The 27,209-nt window shown below is 33.1% G+C and overlaps 1 pseudogene; it reads left to right on the top strand.

Moving 5' to 3' along the window:
* Nucleotides 1-18,994, top strand: part of LOC108287127 — a 109,759-nt pseudogene extending 90,765 nt beyond the window's left edge.
* The last annotated feature ends 8,215 nt before the right edge of the window (nucleotides 18,995-27,209 follow it).

Below are 27,209 nucleotides of genomic sequence, written 5' to 3'. Positions count from 1 at the left end.
GGCACCATTTGACTGTTTAAAAAGTATCATTCAGAAGGAACCAACTGAGAGAGAGTGAGTAAGACAGGGATGAAAGTTCTCACTCTGGTCATGGTCTGTATCTGAAACTGGCAGCCTGGTTTTCAAGCTGCTGTCTTTGGCCTGAAGGTCAAGTTTCACAGGGGACTTGTCCCTGTCTGCCTTGGAATTTGTCTGTCTCCTATCACTATCATTTGTCACCTGATAAATGAACAAAATGGCTGAGTTTTTGTAAAGTCAAGAATACATATACAATGGACTAAGTAGGTTTCTCCCAAATTCATTGGATGAAATTCTAACCCCTGCTGTGATGGTATTAGGAAGTGAGGCATTTGGGAGGTAATTTGATCATGAGTGTGGAGCCCTCAAAAAAGGCCCAGAGTTCTCCCTCTCTAGCTTTTTTTTTTTTTTTTTTTTTTTGCCTTGTGAGGACACAACAAGAATTCACCATCTGGAAACTTAGAAGAGGGTCCTTACTAGATCGTGACCATGCTGGTACCCTGATCTCCAACTTCCAGCCTCCAGAATGTAAGAAATACATTTCTGTTGTTCATAAGCCACCCAGTCTATGGTTACTTTGTTATAGCAGCATGAGCTATGTAAGAGAACATGATAAACTTATATACTCAATATGTTTCTTTTAACCTCCAGACATTTTTTGGTGGGATAACTTTTAAAATATAAAACAATGGGCTCAATTGTTAATCTGAAAAGAACTACAATATTTTATTGTGTGTCCAGAATTTGTGTAATTTTCATGTTCAGATTTAATTGAAATGATAGTGATTTATTAACCTAAATCATTTAATTTATAAAATTAGAAAAATATATTAAAGAATATTCTAGTTGAGTATGTTGGTTGATACAAATGGAAACACACTCAACTCTTTTTCAAGAAAAAAACGGTTTGATGTACATGAAAACAAATTCATCTCATGAACTTCAAAATACAGGTCTTAGGGATTAGAACTGGAAAGTAGGAACTGAGTGATCCCAACTTTCTGTGTCTATGTGGTTTCTCTTATTTTTTTTCTAACTTCATTAGTTTTATATATTGCCCAATACTGTCCCTTATCCTGACTTTACATAATTATTATTTACTTTGAATAGTCATTATCTATCAGCAGTCATTGCTGTGTCTCAGTATAAATACTAAAGAATGAAGAATTTTACATGTTGACTCTGATTCAAATGTCCATTATTGGTTCTATCAGGTGAGTTGGAAGAAAAGATTTGGCCACATAGCCCTAATTATACTTGAATAATTTATTTTTTATTTCCACTTGATGTTAAAAATACGAAAGATTACCATGGATCAACAGTCACACAAAGCTATAGATTCATTTCTGATCTAGAGAGACCTGAAAGACACATCTAACTAAAGGAAGGTTACAGGGCCAATTTTTTCTTAAGTAAAAGTCCAATTGCAGTTCTCCTTAATTAGTACCCTTTTATATTTCACTTTTTAAATAATTTGGAAAATATATAGAATGAGTAAAACAAAAGTGTTTAAATACTTATAATGCTTTCATTTTATTCAAAAGTTGTGTTGCTGAAATTCCAACTTCCTTCTCCATCTACACATTTCTCTACAATTTCATCCAAGTGGCAGTAATCATGTTAACAGATGAATATCCTTCCAGATTTTTGATGTGGCTATTTATTCACATATACACAATTTAATATCAGATCATTTTCTACATATTACTATGAAATATACATTGAATGAATGTGTTCCTTAGAGTAAATATAAACTGAAGTTTGCCTTTAAAAAGCACGCATCTGAAAGCTTAAACTTTGTGGGTTATAAAAAAGCAGTGAAAGAAGGATTATCTGAAGTTGGACAGAAAATTGAAACAGCATATGTGGATGAATCTGACTCAAAACACATCTAGTGAACTGATGTTACTAGTAGATGTCTGGTGTGTGCTGGAGTGTGCATTTTGTGTATTCTAATGCCTTTTAGTTCATCCAGGTGCAGTTGAATTAATTTATTATTTTTCATGGATTAAATTGTACATAAACAAACACATTGAATTATTCTCAAAGCATTCACTATTAATTGACTTAAAAATTACGTTTCAAAGAAGTATATTAATAGAACTGACAGTATTTTCTTTCTGCAGTGGGTATATAAGGTGCATAAAGGGATATTTGTACTATCATTGATCTGATTATTATAAGATGTGATAAAAGTAAGCAAAAGGAATATTTGCAGATATGAATACGTAGTAGAGATGTTTACTATTCAGTAGCCTTAGTGGCACTCACAAGGTCTGCCACTGGAAAACAATGAAATAAAATAGGCAGGGCTCAAATCATTACAGGATTATTCATACTAAAAGCATGAATTCATAAAGAATCAACAAATGCACAACTAATATTTTGATAGAAGATTTCCTGCAGATGAGTTTTTAGTTCATAGGTCATGAATCCCAAACAGTTGGCCAGAATGTTATCAAACCAAGACAGTGATTCCCTGTCTCCTTGCTCCAAAACACTAAATTGTGTACTGATTTACAGCTAGAATGAACAAGGTGGTTCATTATTAAAATGTGTATTATGGTTTTTAAAATGTCACTTTCATCTAGTAAACACCACCACACAAGGGAATAGTAGTATAGTCTCCTGATAGTCTCTAAGATGTGCCTGAATTTCTTATAAAACCTTTGACAGTGTCCCTGTGAGTTTACAATTTTTGTTGTGCTATTGGAAAAGTAAAAACATTAATGATTTTGAAGCTGGAATAGCTCAGTTTTAGATATGCTGAAAGATATTTTGGTTAGAAAAAACAATGATGCAGCTAAAAATGAAAACAACTAATTCCTAAATCAAAATTACATTTAAGTTGCTAAATTAGGATGAACTGACATGACTGCAACTTGGAACTATAGAAGAATTGAATTATCAACTATTTTTAGCCATTTGGGGAAATATTTCTAGCTAGAATGATATCAGAATCATTTTATTACTGTTGTCATTTTAAAGTTATTGGCTTGCCTTTTATAATGTTACCAAGTCGGCATTTAATTCTACCAATGCAAAACACAAGTGTTGGCACATTTAAGGAACATTTAAGTTTCATTGTATTTTAGGTCAGATTGATGTAATTGACTGTTCTTCTTTTGTATTTTTAATTCCCATGTCAAGTACTCAGCAGTTGTTATTACTGGTACATTATGCTTTTAAAGTGGATTGAAAGCCAGTGCACAATACCTGTCCTAACCTTCTATAATACCTGCTCCATTTCAGTTTGATAGAATGTAATAAAGATACATCCTGAATTTTTATAACATAAGGCTTAATTAATTATAAATATCAATAAAATATAACTGAAAATAGACAATGAGGATTTTCATTTTCTATTTTCTTTAATAATGTCAAAAGACACATGAATTGATATATTTCTGACAATAACAAAACAATCTATTTCATTATCTCCCAGAAACTTGTTAATATCTTTGTCTGCTGTTTCAAATTTAAAGACAAAATTTTAGCTTTGGTGAACAGATTTCCTTATAGAGTGCTTTAAATCATACAGTGTTAATTAAATTTACATTTGCTACTTTCATTTAAAGAGCTCCATAGCAGTAGTAAAGAGTAGTTGGATTTTTATACTTTTTTTTTTTTAATGGGCCTTAGAACTTTCTTGAGAAGATGGTGAGCTATTATCAGGACTTTTTAAAGAAAATGTATATAATTTATTTTCCTACTTTTGATTATATTGACTAATATAATACATGCCTGTAAAATAAGACTATTTAGGTTTCTTGGCAAAATGGAATGGAATTATATTACTTTTCTATAGTACAGCATGATATTTAATTGTGTTCAGTTCATAAAGGTTTGCAAATAGCAGATAAAATCAAGAGCAAAGACATACTAAGTTTCAGAGAACACATTTTATTTAATTCATTGAGCTATACAGTTATATATTCTCTGATAATCTTACCCAAATTTAAACTGCCTCTTCTCTAATAACCTAAAAAATATTTCAAGAATAATATTTCAAAAATGGATATTTGGATAAATGCCTATTTTAAACAGTCAAGATCTTGTGTTTGAAATGATAAACAACTTACATGACTGATGGCTTACTTCTTCCTTGTAAATTTATACTCAGCTGTTACTTTATTGATTTAAGGAATGCTTAAATATTAATCCCTTTATGTTCAATTCTGATACAATTCACAATGCACTTCTTTCTATTTCAAATTAACAAGAAACTTTTTTCCCAAAATACACACAAAGAGCCTCAGTGACTACTTTCTATTTTCTCTGAAAGAATAACTGCTAATTAAATGGGGGTGGGGTAATCCACCCAACCTTCCCCAGTTCAAACCATTTCTTTTTAAATTTAAATATTTACTTACTAAGCAGGTTTTAGAAGATTGCGAAGCTATATCCAGCCATATGCCTGGGAGAACTGTACAGTTGGATACTTCTCAGATTGACTTTATACTGAGAAATAAACATAGACTATATTGGATTCTCTAAAAGTCATGATGCAGCTTAGATGAACATTACTTAGTACTGCTATTCTTTTTCCCCTGAGTCAGCCTCTATTGAAATTTCAACAGGCTGTTCTATTGGCCTCTATACAGAACTTGGCAGGGGTTACAGCTAGTAGTCTGCAGCAGCTGAAGTCATTTCTGTTTGACAGAATCCATAAAGCCAAACACTGTAATAACTTCTCGATGGAATTTTAGTGGGGTGCTCTTTGTCTTGTTACCATTGCCATTTGCACTCAAGCTGGACCTTCACTTGTGGGGAATGATCATGATGCTCTGTGGTCTCTGTTTCTAACTGTAACCCCTGATCAACTGTAGAATGGTAATTTTTCCTCAAAATGAATTTGATACTGTGCAAAAGGCTGTCAGAGAAAGTTGTCATTCCCTAAGGACCTCTCTGAGTTGTAGCAGTGGTCTTCTAATGTAACAAAAGGCAAGTTCTTAGGTTACTGGATGCTTTTTGTTCCACCTCTAACCTTTAAGGAAGGCCATTGGAAAGTGTGTACAATCTACATTGTCCACCTACAACTTCAGAATAACATGCTAGAACAGAAAAGAATATAACATTGGAATAATTTGGATCTTGTCTTCCTTTCCTAGGCTTGATGATAGTTTTATATATGTTCTTCTTGTAATTGAACCAAAGGTAATGTTCATCAGTGAAATGGGAAGTTTTATTCTGAAAATTTGAAATTGTTTCCTGGGAAATCTTTGTAACTACTTTAAATTCAGAAGCATTTAAAAATATATATGAGCTTAAACTACATTCCATTTGAATAACTGATTACCCCAAATGTAAAATAAAACAACAGTATTTAAAAATATGAACCTTCAAGGCATGTATTTCTAAGGTTGCTTTTAGGTTTTTAAATCACGTCTGATGTTGCAATGATGCCTAGATCCAAGAAGCTCTGTGAACTGGGCCATGACAAATCACCTTACAAACAAACAAACAAAAAAAAACAAGGATTGCTTTAAGTAGAACATGATTTATTTTGTAAAAGATTAGCATATAATTACATATATAAAATTTAAATGTATATAATAAATTATGTGTGTGTGTGTTTGCATACTTTTTTTTCAAAAAAAAAAAAAAAAAAGAATGTTTGGTCGCAGTGGCTCACGCCTATAATCACAACATTTTGGGAGGCTGAGGCAGGTGGATTACCTGAGGTCAGGAGTTCCAGACCAGCCTAGCCAACATGGTGAAACTCCTTTTATATTAAAAACACAAAAATTAGCCAGGCATGGTGGCAGGCGCCTAAAATCTCAGCTACTGGGGAGGCTGAGGCAGAAAAACTGCTGGAACTGGGAGGTGGAGGTTGCAGTGAGCCAAGATCGTGCCATTGCACTGCAGCCCTGGTAACAACAGCAAGACTCCCTCCCAATAACCCCCAGAAAAGGAACGTTTGTTCCTGGTCACCATAAAAATCAGTTTTAATGTTACAACATTTCACTTAATATTTTATTGGGGCAAATCCAATGAGCAAAATTTAGATCTGGCAATGCTGTTTGATATTATGACTATTTGCTTGACTTAATTGAAAGTTATAAATGCATATCTGAAAAAGAAGAATTCAACCCAGTTTTATTACATTGGCAATCAAATAAAATAGCATAAAATCTAAGTTTTGTGTGGGTGGTGAATTGGTTATGCAAGGAATTGAAACAAGTTATAAAATGCAATAAAGTTTATTAATATGATAACTGACCACAGGATCAGCTACTCTATTTATAAAGTTAAATGAAGAAATATTGATAATATGTCACAGAAGTCCAGGAAAATTTATTATACTTAGATAAATTTAGAAGAAAAATAAAGTTCAAGTTTCATGTTATATCTAAATAATTGAAAATTGATTAAATTATTCAAATCAAAGACAACTGATAATAAAACTGAGATATCATCACTTCTCATATTAATAACTTTTTTATTTTCGTAAGCTGAAATGAGAGATGTCTATTTTATGTTTTAAACAAAAAGCCCAAAATTAAAAAACTCAAATATGGATCTAAATATTTTATAAATATTAAATTACTTTTTATAAATATTAAAGTTACTAAATTATTATAATTATTAAAATTGAATACATTAAACTTATGCCTGAGCATTATATTGGAGGTTTACCAAAAAAAGTTCTACCACTACTTAGAACAAATATAGAACTATAACAATGATGCTATATTTGTTGTGAAATAGCAAGTAATAGTAAAACAGCAATTACTTTAAAAACATGTAAAAATTTTTTGTTCAAGGCTTAACCCAACTTTACCCTACTTTAAAGTGCCTGTCACTAGGGGAGAATGATAATGGGAGGGAAATGTTATTAAAATAATTACAATAATATTAGTGAATGTAATAACAATAAAAGTCTGCCTCCCGACATGACTATTTTTATATTCTTTTTTTCATGACCTCCAATCACCCCTCTTTTATCTCACAGAAAATGACAATAGTGCAAAAGCTTAAAATTCTTCTTTTGAGTTACTTAGAGCTATATTCTCAACATTTCAATCTTTCCAAATCCCAAAGACATATTTCTACTCTCATATGCATTTCAATAACTACTTCCTAAACCCCATCTTCCATAATTTAAGAATCTATGCCAGGAATTGTATTGAATATAGAAAATACCCTCATCTCTTCCTTCTTCAATACTATGAGTTTCAAAGAATGGGAAAACCTAGAATTTGCCCCTTAATCTACAGAAATAGCATATAATAATATTTTTCCATTCAATTTTGATCTTCTGAATCCTTTCCTGAGTAAAAGCGGATATATATGGTAGCTTCATAGCATTTGTGAAGTAATTCTTATTAAATTTCATTTACTTTGAACATTAAATACTGAGAAAAAATTTTATATTGCTAGCTTGAGGAAGCCATGAGAAGAGTCCAGAGAAACCACATTATTTATTTTTATCTTGTTTCTTTCAAGATTGTCCCTTAAGTTTTGGTCTGGAGCCTGTGGGCTATAATACACCTGACCATGTATATGTTTGAATTTACCCGGTTTCAGATTCCCTAAGATTCTTGAATCCATAAATTTAAGTCTCTCACTACATACGGAAAATTCTCAGCTATTATTTCTTAAGTGTGTGTTTTATTTTTCTGCCCCATTCTCTTTCTTCCCCTCTGAAACTCCAATTCCATGTATGTTACATATTTTAAAAGTATTTTATCCCTCTTTGAGGTTCTGTTAATTACTTTTTTCAATCATGTTTCTCCATTTTCTTTATATTGGATGTTTTCTGTTGACTTATCTGGAAATTCACTTACCTTTCTTCAGTCATATCCATTCTAATACTAAGCATGTCCAGTGATTTGTGTGTGTGTGTGTGACACAGGGTGTCACTCTTTTGCCAGGCTGGAGTGCGGTGGTGCAAAATTCATTCATGGCAACCTCTACCTCCTAGGTTCAAGTGATTCTCCTGCCTCAGCCTCATGAGTAGCTGGGACTACATGCACATGCCACTACGCCCAGCCAATTTTTTTTTAATATATATTTTTAATAGAGATGGGGTTTGGTCTCAAACTCCTGACCTCAGGTGATCCACCTGCCTCAGCCTCCCAAAGTGCTGGGATTACAGGCCTGAGCCACCACGCCCAGCTAGATGTTTTCTTTTCTTTTTTTTTTTTTTTTTTAATTTCAAGTGTTTTATTTTTTAGTGTAAAATTTCACTTTTTAACTGTTTTGCTTTCGGTTTTGTTTCATTTTATAAATGTCTCCGTTTGCTCATTCTTTCTCTTTATTTAGGGTGAAAGTGTATTTCTTCACTTTGTTGAGTATAGAAATAGTAGCTGTTTTAAAATTCCTAATAGTTCCATGTAATGGGTCTAATGGGTTATCTTGTGGTTGTCCTCTACTGATTTTTTCCCTTAATCATAAGTCACATTTTCTGTTTTTTTTTTTTTTACACTTTGAGCAATTTTGACTTTTATCTAGAAACTAAATATTATTTTGTGTAAACTCTGTACTCTGTAGGAACTTTCTACAACACTGTTGTTTCAGCAGCCATTTAATTTGATTAAATTCAATTTTCAGCCTGCCACACCTGAGGTAGGTACTGGTTCCGATTACTAAACTATTCTTTATTCTTAGCTCTTGGGTGCTTTCAGTTTCCTGCACACATGTAGATCAGGGTCAATGAGCTCCAGTGAGTTTTAAACATGCGTAGTTGCTGTTTCTTAACTTGTTTTCATGTAGCATTTCTGATCACCTTGGTTCCCTAGATCCCCCTCTCCATCTCTCCCAGGAGAAAGAAAGTGTTTTCTTTTCATAGTGTTAGATAGTTTATTGTCATCTGTCTTTCTGTTTTTAAGCTTCTTTAAATTATTTTGTTTCAAGTGTGCCTCTTGTATATCGTAAATATTTGAGTGATACTTTGTAAACCAAATAGAAATTCATTTTTTAAGAGATGTACTAAAATATGACTTCTAATGTCTCAACTCTCAACTCTGTCCTATTACTTTTTTTGTATTTTATATACTATTACCTTTGTTTCTTTTTCTATGGAATTGATTTCTTGTCTTATTTTATTTGCTATTTTTTAAAGTTTTGTATTTTTTTTTTCACGTAGTTAACTTTGAACTTAGGACATTTTGTAGTGTTCTCATTTTTCCATATTTCACTTAGGATTTTGTATCTGTTCTTTCAGGTTTTGCTGGAATCTACTTACTGTCTATACAAAAGTGATAATGAACTTATTGCCCTTTCCTCTTTTCCTCTTCACCCTTCTCCTACTTTTAGTGTTATCATTTCTATTTATTTCTGACCATAAAATATTTACATATGATTTTTTCACCCCATCCCTTCCTTTATTTTATACTTTTATTGGTTCAGAGTTTTTTTCTTTGAAATTGTTGAAAATGCCATTACATGGCTCTTTTCATTTGTATGCTTTTCGGAACTGTGGTGTTAAAATATCTTTTCTTTTTATGTTACTTGATTTTTTTCTTGGGAGACCTGAGGTTTTTGTTTTTGTTTTTGTTTTCTTTTTAGTAGCTTAGCAGTTCTTTGTTTTTGTTGCTTTGTGCTTCTAGTAGTTTGACTTGTTGTGAGACTATTTCCTCAGGTACTCAGGGGACCCAATTAATTTGTTAACTCAGGTCTTGTTGCTCCTCCTCCTCTTTCATTAGCTCCTTCTCTTTCCCCTTCTTCTTCTTCTTTATCTGTGTTCTTGTCTTAATTTTCTTCTTCACTTTTTAATCAATATGACATATTCTTGGATTAGAGTGTTAACTAATATTTATTTTGTGTATTTTATCTTTTTGCAGGAAGTTATATTACATATATTTCTATGTTATTTGCATAGTTCCTTCCCTGCTGTTCTTCATTGTCCCTAAAATATAGGTTTTTTTTTTTTTAATGCTATATACTCTCCTAGGTTACCTTGTAATTGATTATTTAATTCTTATACCAAATATTTTTTCAAAATTTATCTTTCAAAACTTTTTTTAAATTTTATTTCTTTCTCTACCTCTATTTCTATTTCTTTTCTTCGTGTTTGAATGGTTGATCTGCATTTTTTTCATATCACAAAATACTTGTTTGAGCATATTTAACTCATCGGAGTTTTTTTAATAATGTTTTTCTATAATTTTTTGAGAAATTTATATGTATATATGTGACATTAAATTGACTACCTACTTTTTGCTTAATTAGTTTTAAATATGATAGTTATGATGAATTTGCATAATTATATAAAGGTTTTGAGAATGTTTTCGGTAACCATGGTATCTCAGCAGTAAATGACATTTAAAAGAGACACAAATAGTCACCAAACTGTGGGAAGGAACAAAATTAAGTAATTGGAACAAAATTAAGAGGTCAGTAAATCCATAGGTGTGTTAATATCTGCTTCTTTGTCTCAATATTGGATGTATTAGTTGGTATGATGTTTGCTAAGTATACATAGCCATCATAGAAGAGATATTTACCAAAGTATCCTAAAATATCTAAGTAAAATGAACAACTTTATTTGGCTGAGACTATTTAATGCTGTTACTACAATCTGATATGACACATTGTGTACTAGGAATGAGTCTTTACAGTGATAGAGATTTTGGCCTCATTCCTATATTTCACCTCTAATTTTGCAGACTGACAAAGTGCCTCTCTTTAGACATCAAAATGTAAATGGTATTTGTACTTTTCTCAGACTTCTTCCCTATTTTACAGCTGTTTCTGAGAAATATGCCTAAGGTTTAATCACTTGCTTCAGAATGGATGGAATGACATGTGCTCTGAAAGTTGTAGGCATTTAAAATTGAGCTTATGCTGGGCTGTGTGTAAGCATATTTTAAATCTTATGCTTTTATGAGACAACAACTTTCTTCTCTCACAAAATACAATTGGATGCTCTTAATTTTTATTCTCCCTGGTCAATCTCACGTTATGTTCCTAGTCCCTGACATAACAAAATACATGAAATGATTCTTGAATACTAAATAAATACTTGTTTGTTGTTTGATATATGACAGACTAGAACGCTGTGGAAAATAAGCCTTATATATAGCATGACTTGAGCATCACTCTTTCTTCCTAAATGTGCTAACCTTCACAGTCATCAAGATTCTTGCAACCAAAGCATCATCAAAATATCAGGTAAAAATTGCAGTATTCATTGATCACTTAAGAAACACAAGCTTATAAATGAAATGTTTAGCTATACATTTGATATACAAACTTCTTTCTGTTATATATTTTATTTTGTAGAGATTTTTCTGAAAAATTTCAATTGACATAAAATCAAATATAATAATTAAATTGGAAGATATATACAATAGAACACTTTTTCATAAGTGTTAAAAAAGCAACTAATATCCACATGTTAGAAGTTATAGTTCTAAGAATGTATTGATGAAGCAATGTATATTCCAATTATTTGTCATCTCTATTGGAGAAGAATTTTATTTTGGCATTGGACAGGGAATATATTTTTGTTCCAGGAAATATGGACATGTTCAAAGAATGACGGTAGCATATCAAATGAGCAAAGAGGACTTTAGAGGAAACGTCTACTAGGAAATTTTGGAACAATGTGAGCATCAGTCTTAAGAAAGGTATTGATAGATTGTTGCCAACCAATAGCTACAACCCCATAATCCAAAATGATGAAATAAGTAAATGAATAAATAAATAAGGAATAATGGAAAACTCTTTTTAACAGAATAATGACATATAGTAAGAATAAAATAAATAATTGGAGTTAAAATTAATCAATGACTGCTAAAACTAGTGGATGAAAATTTGAAGAGAAATGGAAATTTTACATAGCTTCAAATTATTATTTTACAAATTACTTATAAATTATAAACAGAAGAGTAATAATTTTACAAAAGAGAAAAATTGGAGACACTGTCCTAAGCAAGAAGTTAAAGTTACTATGGCTAAATATTATGTAAAATGAATATTGTATGATACAATGCACTTAAAATAATACAGAATTGCTTTTGTGGCATTTATTGCAAAAGTCCATAACATGAATATAATAAATCCAATTTGAAAAACGTTTTAAACAATATCAATTTGTATTTTTCAACCATGAAAATGTCAACAATAGACAAAATAAGATTAAACAAAAAAGGTTAGATAATTGTTTCAGATGAAAGACTAAATCGACATGAAAACTACATGCTTTGTGTGACCTTGCTTTGTATGCTCCTACATACTAAAACAGTAATTTGGATGATTGTACAGATCATAGATGAAATGTCATTTTTTTCTTTTGATTAGAAGAAATTATTATATCAATGTTAATTTTCTTAATTATATTGTTTTTTGTGGTCATATTCTAATGTACTTAGGAATAAAGAAACATGATGTTTTCTATTCACTCTCAAATGGTGAAGAAAAAGGGATATATTTGTATACCCAAACATGTACATAATACATAGATATTATCTCAAAAAGAGAGGGAGAGGAATCGAGAGAATGATAAAGCAAATGGGACAAAATGTTAACAATTGGGAAATCTGAGTAAATAGTATTCCAGAGCGCTTAGTGTAATTCTTGCAATAGTTTAATAAGTTTTAACATACATAAAAATAATATATGCATCAAGTTTTTATCAATTAATATTTTATATTATTTTGTTAATGACAACAGTATCTATAGACATTTGACAAATCATACGTAGATAATGATAATTCCTTATGTAAATGGTATGGTTTGGCCATGTCTCCACTCAAATATCATCTTGAATTACAACTCCCACAATTTCCACATATTGGGTGAGGAACCCAGCAGAAGGTGACTGAATTATGAGGGCAGGTCTTTCCTGTGCTGTTCAAATTATAATGAATAAGACTTGCAAGATTGGTTATAAATACAGAAGTTTTCCTGCCCAATCTCTTGTCTTTGCCTGCTACCATCCTTTGTAAGATGTGACTTGCTCCTCCTTGCCTTCTGTCATGTGAGGCTTCCCCAGCCATGTGGAACTGTAAGTCCAGTTAAATCTCTTTCATTTGTAAATTGCTCAGTCTCAGGTATGTTTTTATCAGGAGCATGAAAATGGACTAATACAATAGAATATTATTTTATACATATATCTATTCTACTTTGTTTTATAAATTATAAATTTAACTATTTAAATGCAAAATTATTTATTGAAAACAGTTCATGATGGCTGCTTGTGCTTAACTGGCATATGGACATTCGAAGGGCTTATAGATAAATTTAACGGGAATTGTGGTCTCCCAAAAATCATTTGCAAATTTTATTGCATATATGCATTTGTCTGTGGAGATATTTTTTACATTTATTTTACATTGTTAAAAGGTTCCTTTTTTCAAAAGGTATTCAAATAATTGCTAGCTCAACTTTCTTTTAGCACTACCCCAAGTTACTTTTTTTTCCTGGTACAATGGAAAAACCTTATTTTTGTCATTATACTTTGTGCACTCTCTTAAATACAATGAATTTACTATGCATCACAACACGTGTATGTGTTTGTATGTCTATGTTGGTTTGGTTCTTTTCATCCTTAAGATCATATCTCTTTGGTGTTATTTCTTTCTAACTCACTGTGTTAGGCTGTTTTTGCATTATTATAAAGAAATATCTGAGGCTGGATAATTTATAAACAAAGAGTTTAACTGGCTCACAGTGCTGCAGGCTGTACAGGAAGCCTGACGCTGACATCTGCTTGGTTTCTGGGGAGGCCTCAAGAAGGTTTTACTCATGGAAGAAGGCAGAGTGGAAGCTTGCACATCACTTGGTGAAAGCAGGAGCAAGAGGGAGTTGCGGGGGAGGTGCCACACACTTTTGAACAACTGGATCTCAGGTGAACTCACTCATCACCAAGGGAATAGAGATTAGCCATTCATGAGGGATACACCTACATAATTCAAACACTTCCCACCAAGCCCCACCTCCAACACTGCAGATTACATTTCAACATAAAATTTGGCAAGGACATAGATCCAAACCACATCACTCACCAATATCTATTTTCTTACAATAAACTTGAATAATCTAAACTCACAAGTTTGTACCACCAGTTGACATTTCAGCTATTAACTTTGAGAATTATGCATTGTAAGGAAGGAGAAATTGAGATGAATGTTCATGTAGTAGCACATACAATATTGTATTTTGGCTCAGCTCTGTGCTAGTGGAATACACAGATTCATTAAAACAAAAGATTTAATAGAACTACAAAAACATTTTTTTTACTTTAATATTCCTAATTTGGAGCAATTATTATATTGTAAAACAAAATCCATTTGCATTTTATCTTGTTTACTGTTAATACAAAATATTCTTTTTATGTCCATTTTTAAATTTAAAATAGTGCACATAGGCAAGGCACAGTGTGGCTCATGCCTGTAATCCTAGCATTTGGGAGGCCAAAGTGAGTGGATCGTTTGAGCTCAGGATTTAGAGATCAGCCTGGGCAACATGGCAATACCTCATGTCTACAAAAAAAAAAAAAAAATAGTCAAGTGTGGTTGTGTGCCCCTGTAGTCCCAACTCCTTGGGAGGTTGAGGTGGGAGGATCATTTGAGCCTGGGAGTTGAGGCTGTGGTGAGACATCGCACCACTATGCTCCAGCCTGGGCAAGAGTGAGACCCTGTCTCACAGAAATAAATGAGTAAGTAAAAATAAAGTAGTGCACATAGCAGCTGATTCTCCACACAAACTCTGAAAAGTAGGTTTTGTGAAATATTCATGGAAAAATAAATCATCTACTAGATAAAAATTAAATTGCAAACATTCAAACAAAATGTATATTCTGACGAATTTAGAACTTTCTTTTATGGAAAGTTAATTTTCACATTTAAAGAAATGTAAAATGTAATTCTAAGCCTATTGTAAGGATGCAGAAACATCTATTCATTGACTACTCATTTGTGGTTTGGTGGAGTTCTATGTAAATATAGAATACATTCTTTTCAACACGTATTTTCGCCTAATCATTTAAAAATATTTCCATTGCATATTAAGGATAGCATCAATTCAGAAAATATCATTTCAACCCCATTAAAGAATAATGGCATTAATATATAAAATAAACGATCATTTCAGTCACTTTAAAATATTTCAAAATGCTAATCTATTATCTGAATAAAGCAGTGAACAGACATTAGTTTCATATGATTATATTAATATATGAAATCCAAAATTTGGTTAGTTTTTAATTAAATATATTGACTATCTCCATGTGTTTGTGTCTTTGTATGTGTGTAAGCTTTTCCTTAATTCTTATTTCTCTCTAACTGTTCAACTGGCAAGTTTAAATGTTTAATATAATTAATGTTATATATTAATGTTAATCAACTCTCACTTTAATAAATAGCTTTCCTTGTTTGTTATTCCTCTAATTTTCCATTAAAATCTAAATTTTTATTTAAAAATGATACATAGTTTTAAGGCTACTAACAAGTTGGGATAGCTTAAGTTCATGATAATCTGCCTTGTTGTTTTCATTAATTGAAGTTCTGTTAGAATGTGGCCTAACTAATCATCAACAATCTCTAGTTAAACAGGCAAATAGCAAAGCTTATTGGAAGAATGCATAAAATATGTTTGAATCATAGCCAGTATTGTTTGCCAAACAAAATATTAAGCAGTATTTATCTTACTACCTTGAAACATGCAGATAAATATTTCTTTTAACTACTTTATCATCTTTCTCTTTTCCTCCATTCCTCCCTGTCCTCTACTTTTTATTACTTATGGAAACAAATTACTGACATTTTCAAGGTACACATGATTCTGATTAATAATTTGATTAATATCAGATAGAATGATAAATGCAAGAGAAATAAATTTTGATTTAATCTCTGCCTTTTTTTCTTTTTTGGTACAGCAGCTTACCCTTTAGCCTAACATATCAGTATCCAAATTTTGTAAGTTGGAAAATGACAGCCATATAGAATAAGTTTGCCAGCATTTTCCAGCAACTACTAGGTGGTAGTAGATAGTGCTTTGAACACATCTGTCAATGAAAATCTATGTCATGAGATAGTGCCTCTCATGTTATATCTTTGAAAACAATTAAAAAGGTAAGTTCACACCTCATCTAACTCTCGGACTGATGGTTATCCTATTTTTGTGATAGGGTAGTAACGTATGAAGAGAAAAACTGAGCCTTGTATGAGTAGCTCACTTATGCTATTCCAAGGTATCAAGCTGCAAATAATTCTTATCCTTTGCTCCTCTCTGCTTATTATTCAGAACTCCAAATCTGTTTCAAAAAGAAATGCAGAGTGACCACACTTCTTTGGTAGTATTTTTAATATTTTTGTTTATTCCTAGAATTCCATAGTAATATCTCAAACCCACAATGGCTTGCAAGAATTTCTGAGCACCAGGCAATGCTGAGAGCCTTGCCTAACCCTGATAAGAAAATTCACATGTAAAAGCCTGAATGTCAGTTAGCTGAGAGGCAAGTTATATCTTTTTATCCATTTTTATATTAACCATTTAACAATCAACTCATACGCAATTTTAGCTCTCTCTCCAAATTAAAACAACTTAAAAAAACCAATTTCCTTAAAGAAGATGCTATAAATTATATATATTTAATTTCTCAATGAAAATCCCACATAATATATTTCAGAAAACATTATCTTCTCAGGTTTGTCAACAAATTTAATTTATATTTCCTGTATAAAAGAATTACAAATTTAATTTATAGTTCCTATCGCATTTCACTCTAAAAAATGATCTTCATAGTATAATGAATAATGGATTACTTTTTAAGAAATTGTTTATTAATTATTTTCCTCTTATAGGCCATTATACATTGACTAATTTATTTTGATAATAATTTAAAATATGTCATATATATTACAACTAAATATATATATTCTTCCTCCAAAATTCACATTAGTAATTTTAATTTTTGAGAAAATTAAAGCTATCATTTGTCTTAATTTAAAAATGATACAATGTTCAATTTTACAAATATCCCCAAATGTTTAATATTATTTCATGATTGATCATTTACATAATTTTTCTTTCTCTCATGTTGGTTTCTTAAATTAATTGAAAACACAACAGAGGTGCCCTCCCGGCGGTGGGCAGCCAGCGCCCACCTGCCCCCAGACCGGGGAACCTGGGTGTCTGTGAGAGCTGGGACACCAGGCAGGGCAGGCAGCGGGGGGAGGAGGAGGAGGAGGAGAGCAAGAATCCGTGGCAGATTCAGTCAACAGATGGTCAGCAAGTTCACATTGGTTTCACAGGCTCTTCAGATAATAGAGTATAAGTCAAGACAATAGTCAAATTCACATCATTCCTGGCTCTAATCAAACCTTCCTTGCCTCTGGAACACCTCCAGCTAACATCCAGAATCTCATACCTCAGACTGGTCAAGCCCAGGTTCAGGGAGTTGCAATTGGTGGTTCATCTTTCCTGGTCAAACCCAAGTAGTTGCTAATGTGCCTCTTGGTGTTCCAGGAAATATTATGTTTGTACCAATCAATAGTGTCCATCTAGATTCTTTGGGACTCTTGGGCAGTTCTCAGACAATGACTGTAGGCATTAATGCCAATGGACATTTGATAAAGACAGGACAAGCTAGGGATAGTTCAGACAATTCAGAAAGGACTGGTAAGAGAGTTTTTCCTCATACTAATGAAACAAATACTGATAATCATTTAGTTGTGCCAACATCTTCATCACAGTTGACTGTTATGACAGTACAGTTATATTACAACAAAACACAAATAGCTTGACTACTTCTAGTGGGCAAGTTCATTCTTCAGGAAAACATATCCAGTCACCTGTTTCAGAAGAGACACAGGCACAGAATATTCAGGTTTCTATAGCACAGCCTGTTGTACCATATCTATAACTTCAAGAATCTCAGCCGCCAACCAGTCAAGCCCAAATTGTGCAAGACTACATAATCAAGCCCAAATTGGGCAAGACACTACAGACATCCCATAATGTGCAAGCCAGTGGTCAAAACATATCACAAAAGGCTTTGCAAAATCTTCAGTTACAGCTGAAACCTAAAACCTTTTTAATTCAGGCACAGACAGTGACCCCTTCTAGACAGATAACTTAGCAAACATGTCAAGTATAAGAGGTCCAGAATGCAGAATTTGCAAATACAGAATACTGCTGCCCAACAAATAACTTTGACGCCTGTTCAAACACTCACACTTGGTCAATTTGCGGCAGGTGGAACCTTCACTTCAACTCCAGTTAGTGTAAGTACTGGTGAATTGTCAAATCTACAGACAGTTAGAGTAAACTCTATAGATTCTACTGGTATACAGGTATACCCAGGAGAGAATGCTGACAGCCCTGTAGATATTAGGATCAAGGAAGAAGAACCTGAGCCCGATGACTGGCAGCACAGTGGTGATTCTACCTTGAATACCAATGACCAAACACACTTAAGAGTACAGGTGGTAGATGAAGAAGGGGACCAACAACATGGAGAAGGAAACGGACTTCTGAGGGTAGCTTGCATCTGTCCCAACTGTAAAGAAGGTGGTGGGAGAGGTACCAATCTCGGGAAAAAGAAGCAACACATTTGTCATATACTAGGATGTGGTAAAGTCTATAGGAAGACCTCACATCTGAGAGCTCATCTGCATTGGCATTATGGAGAACAACCTTTTGTTTGTAACTGGATGTACTGTGGTAAAAGATTTATTCAAAGTGATGAATTAGAGATACAGAAGAACACATATAGGTGAAATGAAATTTGGTTTTCCAGTGATTCCTCTGCCTCAGTGACCATCTTGCCAAACATAATAAAACACACCAGAATAAAAAAGGCATCCACTCTAGCAGTACAGTACTGGCATCGGTGGAAGCTGTGTGAGACGATACTTTGATTACTGCAGGAGGAACAACATTTATCCTTGCAAATATTCAACAAGGTTCTGTTCAAGGGATAGGAACTGTTAATACTCCCACCACCAGCAATCAAGATATCCTTACCAACACTGAAATACCTTTATGGCTTGTCACTGTTTCTGGAAATGAGACAATGGACTAAATATTACACAAATACAAATGCATTGTGGTTATTTTTATACAGTACTTAGATGAATATTGTTCCTAAGTTCTCAGATATCTTTGTATTGATGTGCAAAATTTTTGGATTGACAGTAACTTGGTTATACATGGCAATGAAATGCCTTACTTCGTATGATATTCCATATTATATTAAAATGGTAAAATTGCATGGGTTTTGTAGATACTTATGGAATCCAGAAGAAATGAAGTTTTACCACATTATATAAAGAAAAAAATTGAATTTAGCAATGCGAATGGTAGTCTAACCCACTGCATCCATCCTGTGTAGTTTACTGTAAAAATGAGAAATGTTGGTATTTATCTATCGTAAAATAAAAAGCTGGTGAGTGAACGAAATCATGTTATAATAAAAATGTTGTAATTGTCTTGATAACTGGAATTTTTATTATGCATAACTGACAAATAAGTGTCCAAGCAAATGTTACATAGTGTAAGCTTCACTTAGCTTATCACTTTGTCATTTTGAAGCTAATTATTTTAATTAGGTAAACTATGTACAATATTTTAAGCATTATTCTTGTAAAATTTTGAAAACTCCATTTTAACATGGAACTCTAGGGATAGTCACCTTTTAAACTCTGTTGAAATGCCATGCTTAGGATTTAATTTGCCAAAATATTGTCTTGTTAATATTCTTTCAATAACAAATTTGGGCAATATAATCAATGTTTTAAAAAGTTTAAAATGTATAGCTTGAGGCATTTGGATGGTAAGAAAATGTTATAGTGAATTATCCTTTTTCTTGAACATTGGAGGACCACCAAAAAATAAAATATATTGCCTCTTAGCAGTTATTTTTATCCAATCTCATTTGTGGCTCACGCCTGTAATCCCAGCACTTTGGGAGGTCGAGGCAGGTGGATCACGAGGTCAAGAGATCGAGACCATCCTGGTCAACATGGTGAAACCCCGTCTCTACTAAAACTACAAAAAATTAGCTGGGCATGGTGGTGCGTGCCTGTAATCCCAGCTACTTAGGAGGCTGAGGCAGGAGAATTGCCTGAACCCAGGAGGCGGAGGTTGCTGTGAGCCGAGATTGCGCCATTGCACTCCAGCCTGGGTAACAAGAGCGAAACTCCGTCTCAAAAAAAAAAAAAAAAAGCAATCATGTAAATTACCAGTAAAGTAAAACATTATACAAACAACAAAATCACTTCCATAGTGACAATATACCAGCCATATGGATATTAGTCATAGAAAAGCTAGGGGTTTCATAATTTTTTTAAGTCTTCTTTTGCTTTGTCCAGCTAGTCAGTCTGCACTTAAATATCATTTTCCTTTTTTGCTTCTTCCCTTAAAATTTATATGTATGCAGTACATTTAACTGAGAAATGTATTTTTTATTATGCTTTATTTTATTTTTTAATTATTATTTGTATTTTCAATTAAAAACTGTACAAAATAAAGTTAAATTGCTGGTCTTGGAAGAACTACACAACTTTCCTAAATGTATACCTATAACTGTGGCAGTTCATCTACTTCAAAAAATTTGGAATTCTGTTCATTTGTTATTATTAAGATCACCTCACATTTAAAGACTATCTTACTATACATTTGAAGTGTTTTATAACAATGTGGTAGTTAGTAAAACACTATTCTTCTTTCTTTTGGAAAAACAAAAGGGATATGGAGTCCAATATTTATTTTAATTCTGTTCTTTTCTCGTATTCAGCAATAAATATGTTTCCTATAGGCCAAGGCAATTTGCAAAAACTAAACCAGACATTAACCATATTAGAAAAAGACAGGACAATTTTATATTATTGTAGAAATAAACTTTATGGAATACCCTATTGAATCTAAGTATTAGTGGCTGCTGCTCTTTCTTAAATTTTCATGCCACATGTTCAAAAATACCTTATATATTTCCTTTTTTAGTGTTCCAGTTGTTGATGAAAGATCCAATGAAATGAAACTAGGTTGGATATCAAAAATTTAAAAGTTTTATCGACAGTATGGTATTATTCTACAATATATAATTTCCCCATTGAAACTGATAGTGATTTTCAAAATTTTATTTGAAGTATTGCAGTGTACAAATAAATTCTGGTGACTTTTTAGTCAGAGTAAAATCATGCTATTTGATAAATACTTTTTTTTTTTTTTTTTTTGGGATGGAGTCTCCCTCTGTCGCCCGGCTGGAGTGCAGTGGTACAAACTCAGCTCACTGCAACCTCCGCCTCCCGGGTTCAAGTGATTCCCCTGCCTCAGACTCCCAAGTAGCTGAGACTNTTTTTTTGAGATGGAGTCTCACTCTGTCGCCAGGCTGGAGTGCAGTGGTACAAACTCAGCTCACTGCAACCTCCGCCTCCCGGGTTCAAGTGATTCCCCTGCCTCAGACTCCCAAGTAGCTGAGACTACAGGCGTGCACCACCAGCCCTGGCTAATTTTTGGTATTTTAGTAGAGACAGGGTTTAATCATGTTGTTCAGGATGGTCTCGATCTCCTGACCTCATGATCTGCCCACCAGTTTTTATTATTATATAAGTGAATAAATTGAATCCAAGGATTTTAAATCATTTGGAGATGCTCATATACACTTAGTTACATATACATTTCTGTATATCACTTCTATATGTTATACCCATCATTCGAGTATCACATATAATCATTAGATGCTTCATTCTTTTAGATGTTTGAAATATGAAGGAGAATAGATAACACTGTTAAATGATTAAATTAGCCATAACCTACTGAGAGATTTGTGTATATCCTGAGTGTAAGTTGCAACTCATATTTGTATTTTGCCAAAATTCCTTGGTAAAACATATTTAAACTAGGATCAGAATAGAAGAATCAGGAGCTTGAATAAGATGAGACCATTAAGGTGCAAAGTTTAAGACACAAGATTAATAAGAATACAAAAGTGTCTATCATCAAAATAATCACTTTTCAGAGGATGAGTCGATCAGTTGTCTCCAATCTGGAATTGGCCTCTTAGCTTGTTGTGTAGGTGTGGGTTAATTACACGACACAGGATTGGGCAATAGCAGATGAGGTTTAATATTTAGTAAAGAGACTGAGCATTAGAACTGATCTGAATATAGGCTTTGGAGGTGGTGTGTCTACGCAAGGTGGGAGAGTTGGTCAGGACCTTGAGGCGAGGCAGAAACAGAATGCCTGTACAGGTATTGATCGACTTATGACCTATTCAACTTACAACCATTCGAGTTTACGACCACAATTGCTAACCATGACTGCTCCGCATCTGGCAGCGCAAACGGTGCCCAGCTGGGTGTACGACAGTGCGGACCAGTTTCCAGCAGCACTAGCATCTCCGCATGCGTATAGCCTACTCAACTTACGACCAAATCGTGTTACGACCAGTCTGTTGGAACCAATCGTGGTCGTAAGTCGAGCACTAGCTGTACAATGTTTCTTATTGATACTGTTGTAAATAAAGAAAAAGAAGCTAACCTTACTGTGATAATCCTCCAGAAAGAAGTATACTCTTTAGATAAGTCCTTCTCTAATAACAGACAGTGTAAACATAAGTAAATGTTCAACCGATATGAAGTTCCTCTTGTCAAATTTTATGATTCATTAGACCTGGAAAGAGACTCTTTAGCTAGCAAAGAGAAAATGAAACTAATTTTTAAAAGAAGACAATAATATTGCAAGGGTTTGGGATGTCTAAAGGGGTCTGCAGAAATATTTATATTTGGATCTCAAGTTTAGAAAGCCCTGAACCCCATATTTAGATCATCTGGGGACTTGTTCAATTAGGAGAGGCCATCTCACTCTGCGTGTCATCGAGGCAAAGATGGCAGTTGCACCGGGCTCCATGCTCAGCAGTGCCTCATGCTTGATTTAAAGCTCTGCTGTCAGTGTCTTGACATTGTTACTGGATCTGAACAAGGAGTTCCATGCTTTTCTTTTGCACTGTGCACTACACATTACATAACTGGTCCTGCATAGGGGTGAGATATGGTACCTGTGCAAGAAGGGGAAATAGGAAGGATAATTTTCTAAGTATGCAGCAAACATCAAATGATACTAAGTGATACCTCATGTTATTGAACTAAATAATGTGAGAAAAATACATTCAAAGTTTTGAAGCTGATTTCTATTGTTTGAGAGCAACATCTTCTGAGATGTGGTGAAGGTGATATTGTAGTCAAGTGGATGTAAATTCTGCATTTTTACCTGGAGATCAGACCTTTAGATATGAGGCCATGCAACATAGTTAAAGGGGGATCTGGAATTAGATGATATTTCTTTAAAATACTAACTTAGGCACTCATGAATACTATGCTTCATGACCTTAGGCAAGTTCTGTGTTTTCTCTTGCTCCACTGAAAACTTGAGTACTAATGCCCATTTATGAGGCAGCAAACAGGTAGCCATCAAAAATGTGTCCTATGATGCTGGCCTCGTGTCTTAAATTGTTTAATTCTTTTCTAACATTAAGCAGGAGTAGGTTTTTAAGCCCAAATACAGATCATTGGCTTTATTGAAAAGAGAGAAATTTTGACAAAATTGGGCTAGCATGACAGAAATCCCCTGAAGCTAATGCCTGCTTGCTTTACAGAAGATTGTCTCCTCCACTTTGAAACTTTTCCAGCATTCCGTATTTCATCCTCTGCCCTCTTCATCCAGGTGCTGGATTATTGTAGACATCTATGTTTTTTTTCCTGACCCACTTTAGAGGGTTTAAGAGAGAATTAAGTAGATAGCAAAAATGTCATGCTCAGCACATATTTAATGCTAAACAAAGAAAAGTATAGAAAATTGTGACAGCAATGCTGCTGCTGCTGCTATTTGATAATGACATCCTAGTTGGCTAATATTATATAATCTTCATAACAACTCTAAGAATTAAACACTAGTAGTATCTCCTTTGCAACAATATGTAAAATAAGTTTTAAAAGAGGTCATAAATATGAATTTTAAAAGAGGTCATGTAACTTTCCCAAACCCACAGAGCTAGTAAGAGCCAGGGTTAAGATTAAAACTGAGGGAGTCTGTTTTGAGAATTTTTCATTCAAGTTCTGCTGTTATTACTCTTACTTTAATTTAGTAGTTATGGACATGTAATTTCAAATTCTGCACAATGGTAGAATATTCTAATTTTAAATGTGTAATGAGTCATAATAATTAAACAAATAAGTGGAAATGCAAGGATATGTTACTGAATATTTTTATTCCACATAATTCATATGCAAATTATAGACAAAAAGGTGTGTTACTGAATAGAGGTGAGAGAATATCCAGTTTATACCCCTGAAGTCTAAATATGTATATATCTCAGATGATTATAACAGCTTCAGAGAGCTTTTACATATAATTGTGCATGAAAATGCAACAAGCAGCTTATTGCAAGAATGATTTCTGTTAAACTAATTTTTAATAATTGTTCTGTTCCTACTTTTAATATTTCTTTTGACTTCACTCCTTCCTCTGCTTTCATTATGATTAAAGAAATAGTTTTAAGTATAATTTTAACCTGCTTTAATATAAGAAACCATGTCAACCTATTAAAAACTTGTTAAAAAATACAGATAATAATGTCAAAAATATTTGCAAAATTTAATGTAAAAAGTTTAAGCACTAAAAGCTTAATAGCCTGATATAGAATGGAAACCATAGTATTTTTGTACGCAGCAAAATAAAAGTAATCCTCACAATCATAACAGGTGGGTCTCTATGGTTTGCTCACTTCCTGCATGAGCACATTGTTTTCATAAATGTCAATGGTGATATGGCTGAAATACTGTAACAGTAGAAGTTTCTCAGTTTTCTCTGCACTGTCTTGATTTTTCTGTTTCCCCCCCCCCCCACCTTTGGTATTCAATCATCAGATAGCAGGAATAATTCCTGTAAAATAATCATTATTGGATTCTTCCCATATCCTGTGGCGCAGGTCAAAGTCAATCAATACATTGTATCTTGAATACCTCAAAGGATTTCAGCCTTAATTAGCACATTTATAATTTATAAAGAATTGAAGCATTAGCAAGTTCATAGCAGTGGTCAAGAAATATAGGCAAATAACTTGACCTTGATGATACCACAGAAAATTAAAATAATAACAAATTTTAATCAAGACCAACGGAGAAAATTTGGCTTTCAGAGTTCAATATAGTCTTATTTACAACATATCTCACTAATGATTGCACATGTAGTAAAAGGGTTTTCCTTTCCTTGCATAAGAAAAGAAGATGTATTTTTTCATGAATACATTTTAATGCAGAAATCCTGTTGTACTCATTCTTGTAATTGAGTAATTACTTACTGAATTATTACTACATAATTCTGGATTAACCGTGAAATTCCAAACAAGTTTTATATGTATTGACACATTAATGTAGTGCTTCTGTTGTCTCTTCTTAACAACTAATGCATTAATCAACCCAAGCTATGAAAAACAAAAAACACTATATTCAAATGTAAGGTGTGCTGCATTTGTGCAAAAACAATAATTGGCAAATTCTTCAATGGGAAAACTTTTGATACAGAAAAAGTATCAAAACCAACCAAACAAATAGTAAACAGACAAACAACTGTGCTGTTTATTTATTTATTTATTTTTTGCCTAAACTTTTTGTTATAGAAAAGAGTAATTTAGAGTTTTCAGCAAGAATAAACTGAAATCAGCTCCCTAACCTTTTTCCTTCATTTTGTCTGATTAAGTGCAATGAGGCCCACTACCTTCATTGTAGCTACTACTCCAGAATGAGAACACAAGAAACAGGAAGCAACTTTTAATGGGTTCTTGCTCTAGGAATTGATAAAAATAATCATTCAACTGCTGATTCTCTTGCTTTTTTTTCTTCCAGATTGGCAAGTTTGCTTTCATTTGGCCTTATCTCACATCAGAGACTCACATTTGAGCACTGGCAATGGAGAGTGGGAGGACAAAGGTTGGCAAAGAAGGCCCTAATGTCTGCTTTGGTTTCAGGCCAGCCAAACCCATTGAGATTAGATAGCCTTTTACATGGTGCTGCCTGAGTTACTGGAGTTCTGGGTTAGACTGTGAAACAATGCTATGTTAAATAGTAAAGTAATATTATTTATTTTACCATCTTTTGAGTCTGTTTTTTTCCTTAATTTTACTCCTGTTCAAACCGAGAATTAGATGCTTTTGACTCCATGGCTAAACATCACTTTAATATTTACTCTTCTTTCATTACCACTTTGTAATAGGTTAAATAAATTATGATATATTGAAAATAACCAATTAAATGACTACGTTTTGCATACAACGGTGAAAACAAGATCCTTTGTTCTAGTTCTAGAATGATACAAAATTACTCATCAGGGTCACAAGAAATAATATGATCAAATATTTTCCCTCACACACATGAGAATTTGGAAAACTGTTACAATCTAAAAGCACTCTTATATATTCTAGAGTTGAGGGATAGCTGAGTGATAGAAATGTTACTTCATCCACAATATACAAAAACATAAAAAACAAATAAATTTTGCAGTAGCCAGTTAAAATTTGCATATTTTTCTGAAAGTAATTTTAATTAAATCAACAGATAACTATTTTTATTTGTTTCAAGGTCACAATTTTTATTTTGTCAATGAAGGGACAAACTCTGTAAAATATTTGAAAAGATTTATTCTGAGTGAAATGTGAGTGATCATGGCCTGTGACATACAGCCCTCAGGTGATCTTGAGAACACATGCCCAAGGTGGTCTGGTTGCAGCTTGGTTTTGTACATTTTGGGAACACATGACACTTAAATCAAATACATTTAAGGAATACCATTGGTTTAGTCTCGAAAAGTGGGACAATTTGAAGTGGGCTTATAGGTACTCCAGTTTACAAGTAGATCTAAAAATTTTCAGGTTGATAATTGGTTGAGTTTATCTAATGACCTGGGATCAATAGAAAGGAATGTCTGGAGATAAGAGGTTGTAGAGACCAAAGTTTAATCATGCAGATGACACCTCCAGGTAGCAGGCTTCAGAGAGAATAAATTGTAAGTGCTTCTTAAATTTCCATACACCTTTGGCTTTTAAAAGTAAGGAACCATGTGCCAAATAAATAAGAAAACATTGACTTGGAGGAGGGGTAACAACATAATTAGCTTCTAAATATCAGAATTAAAATATTAAAATTTAAAAAGACTATATTACTTTGTTACCAGTGAGATAGATCAGAGTTACCCTGAGTCACCAGTGGCATATAGGCATGGATCTGCAGCAAGACTATATTACT

This window comes from Cebus imitator, unplaced genomic scaffold (genome assembly GCF_001604975.1).
Source record: "Cebus imitator isolate Cc_AM_T3 unplaced genomic scaffold, Cebus_imitator-1.0 Scaffold337, whole genome shotgun sequence".
NCBI classification, from domain to species: domain Eukaryota; kingdom Metazoa; phylum Chordata; class Mammalia; order Primates; family Cebidae; genus Cebus; species Cebus imitator.
The sequence above is the reverse complement of the archived record's forward strand: the minus strand, read 5'-3'. Positions and strand labels throughout refer to the sequence as shown.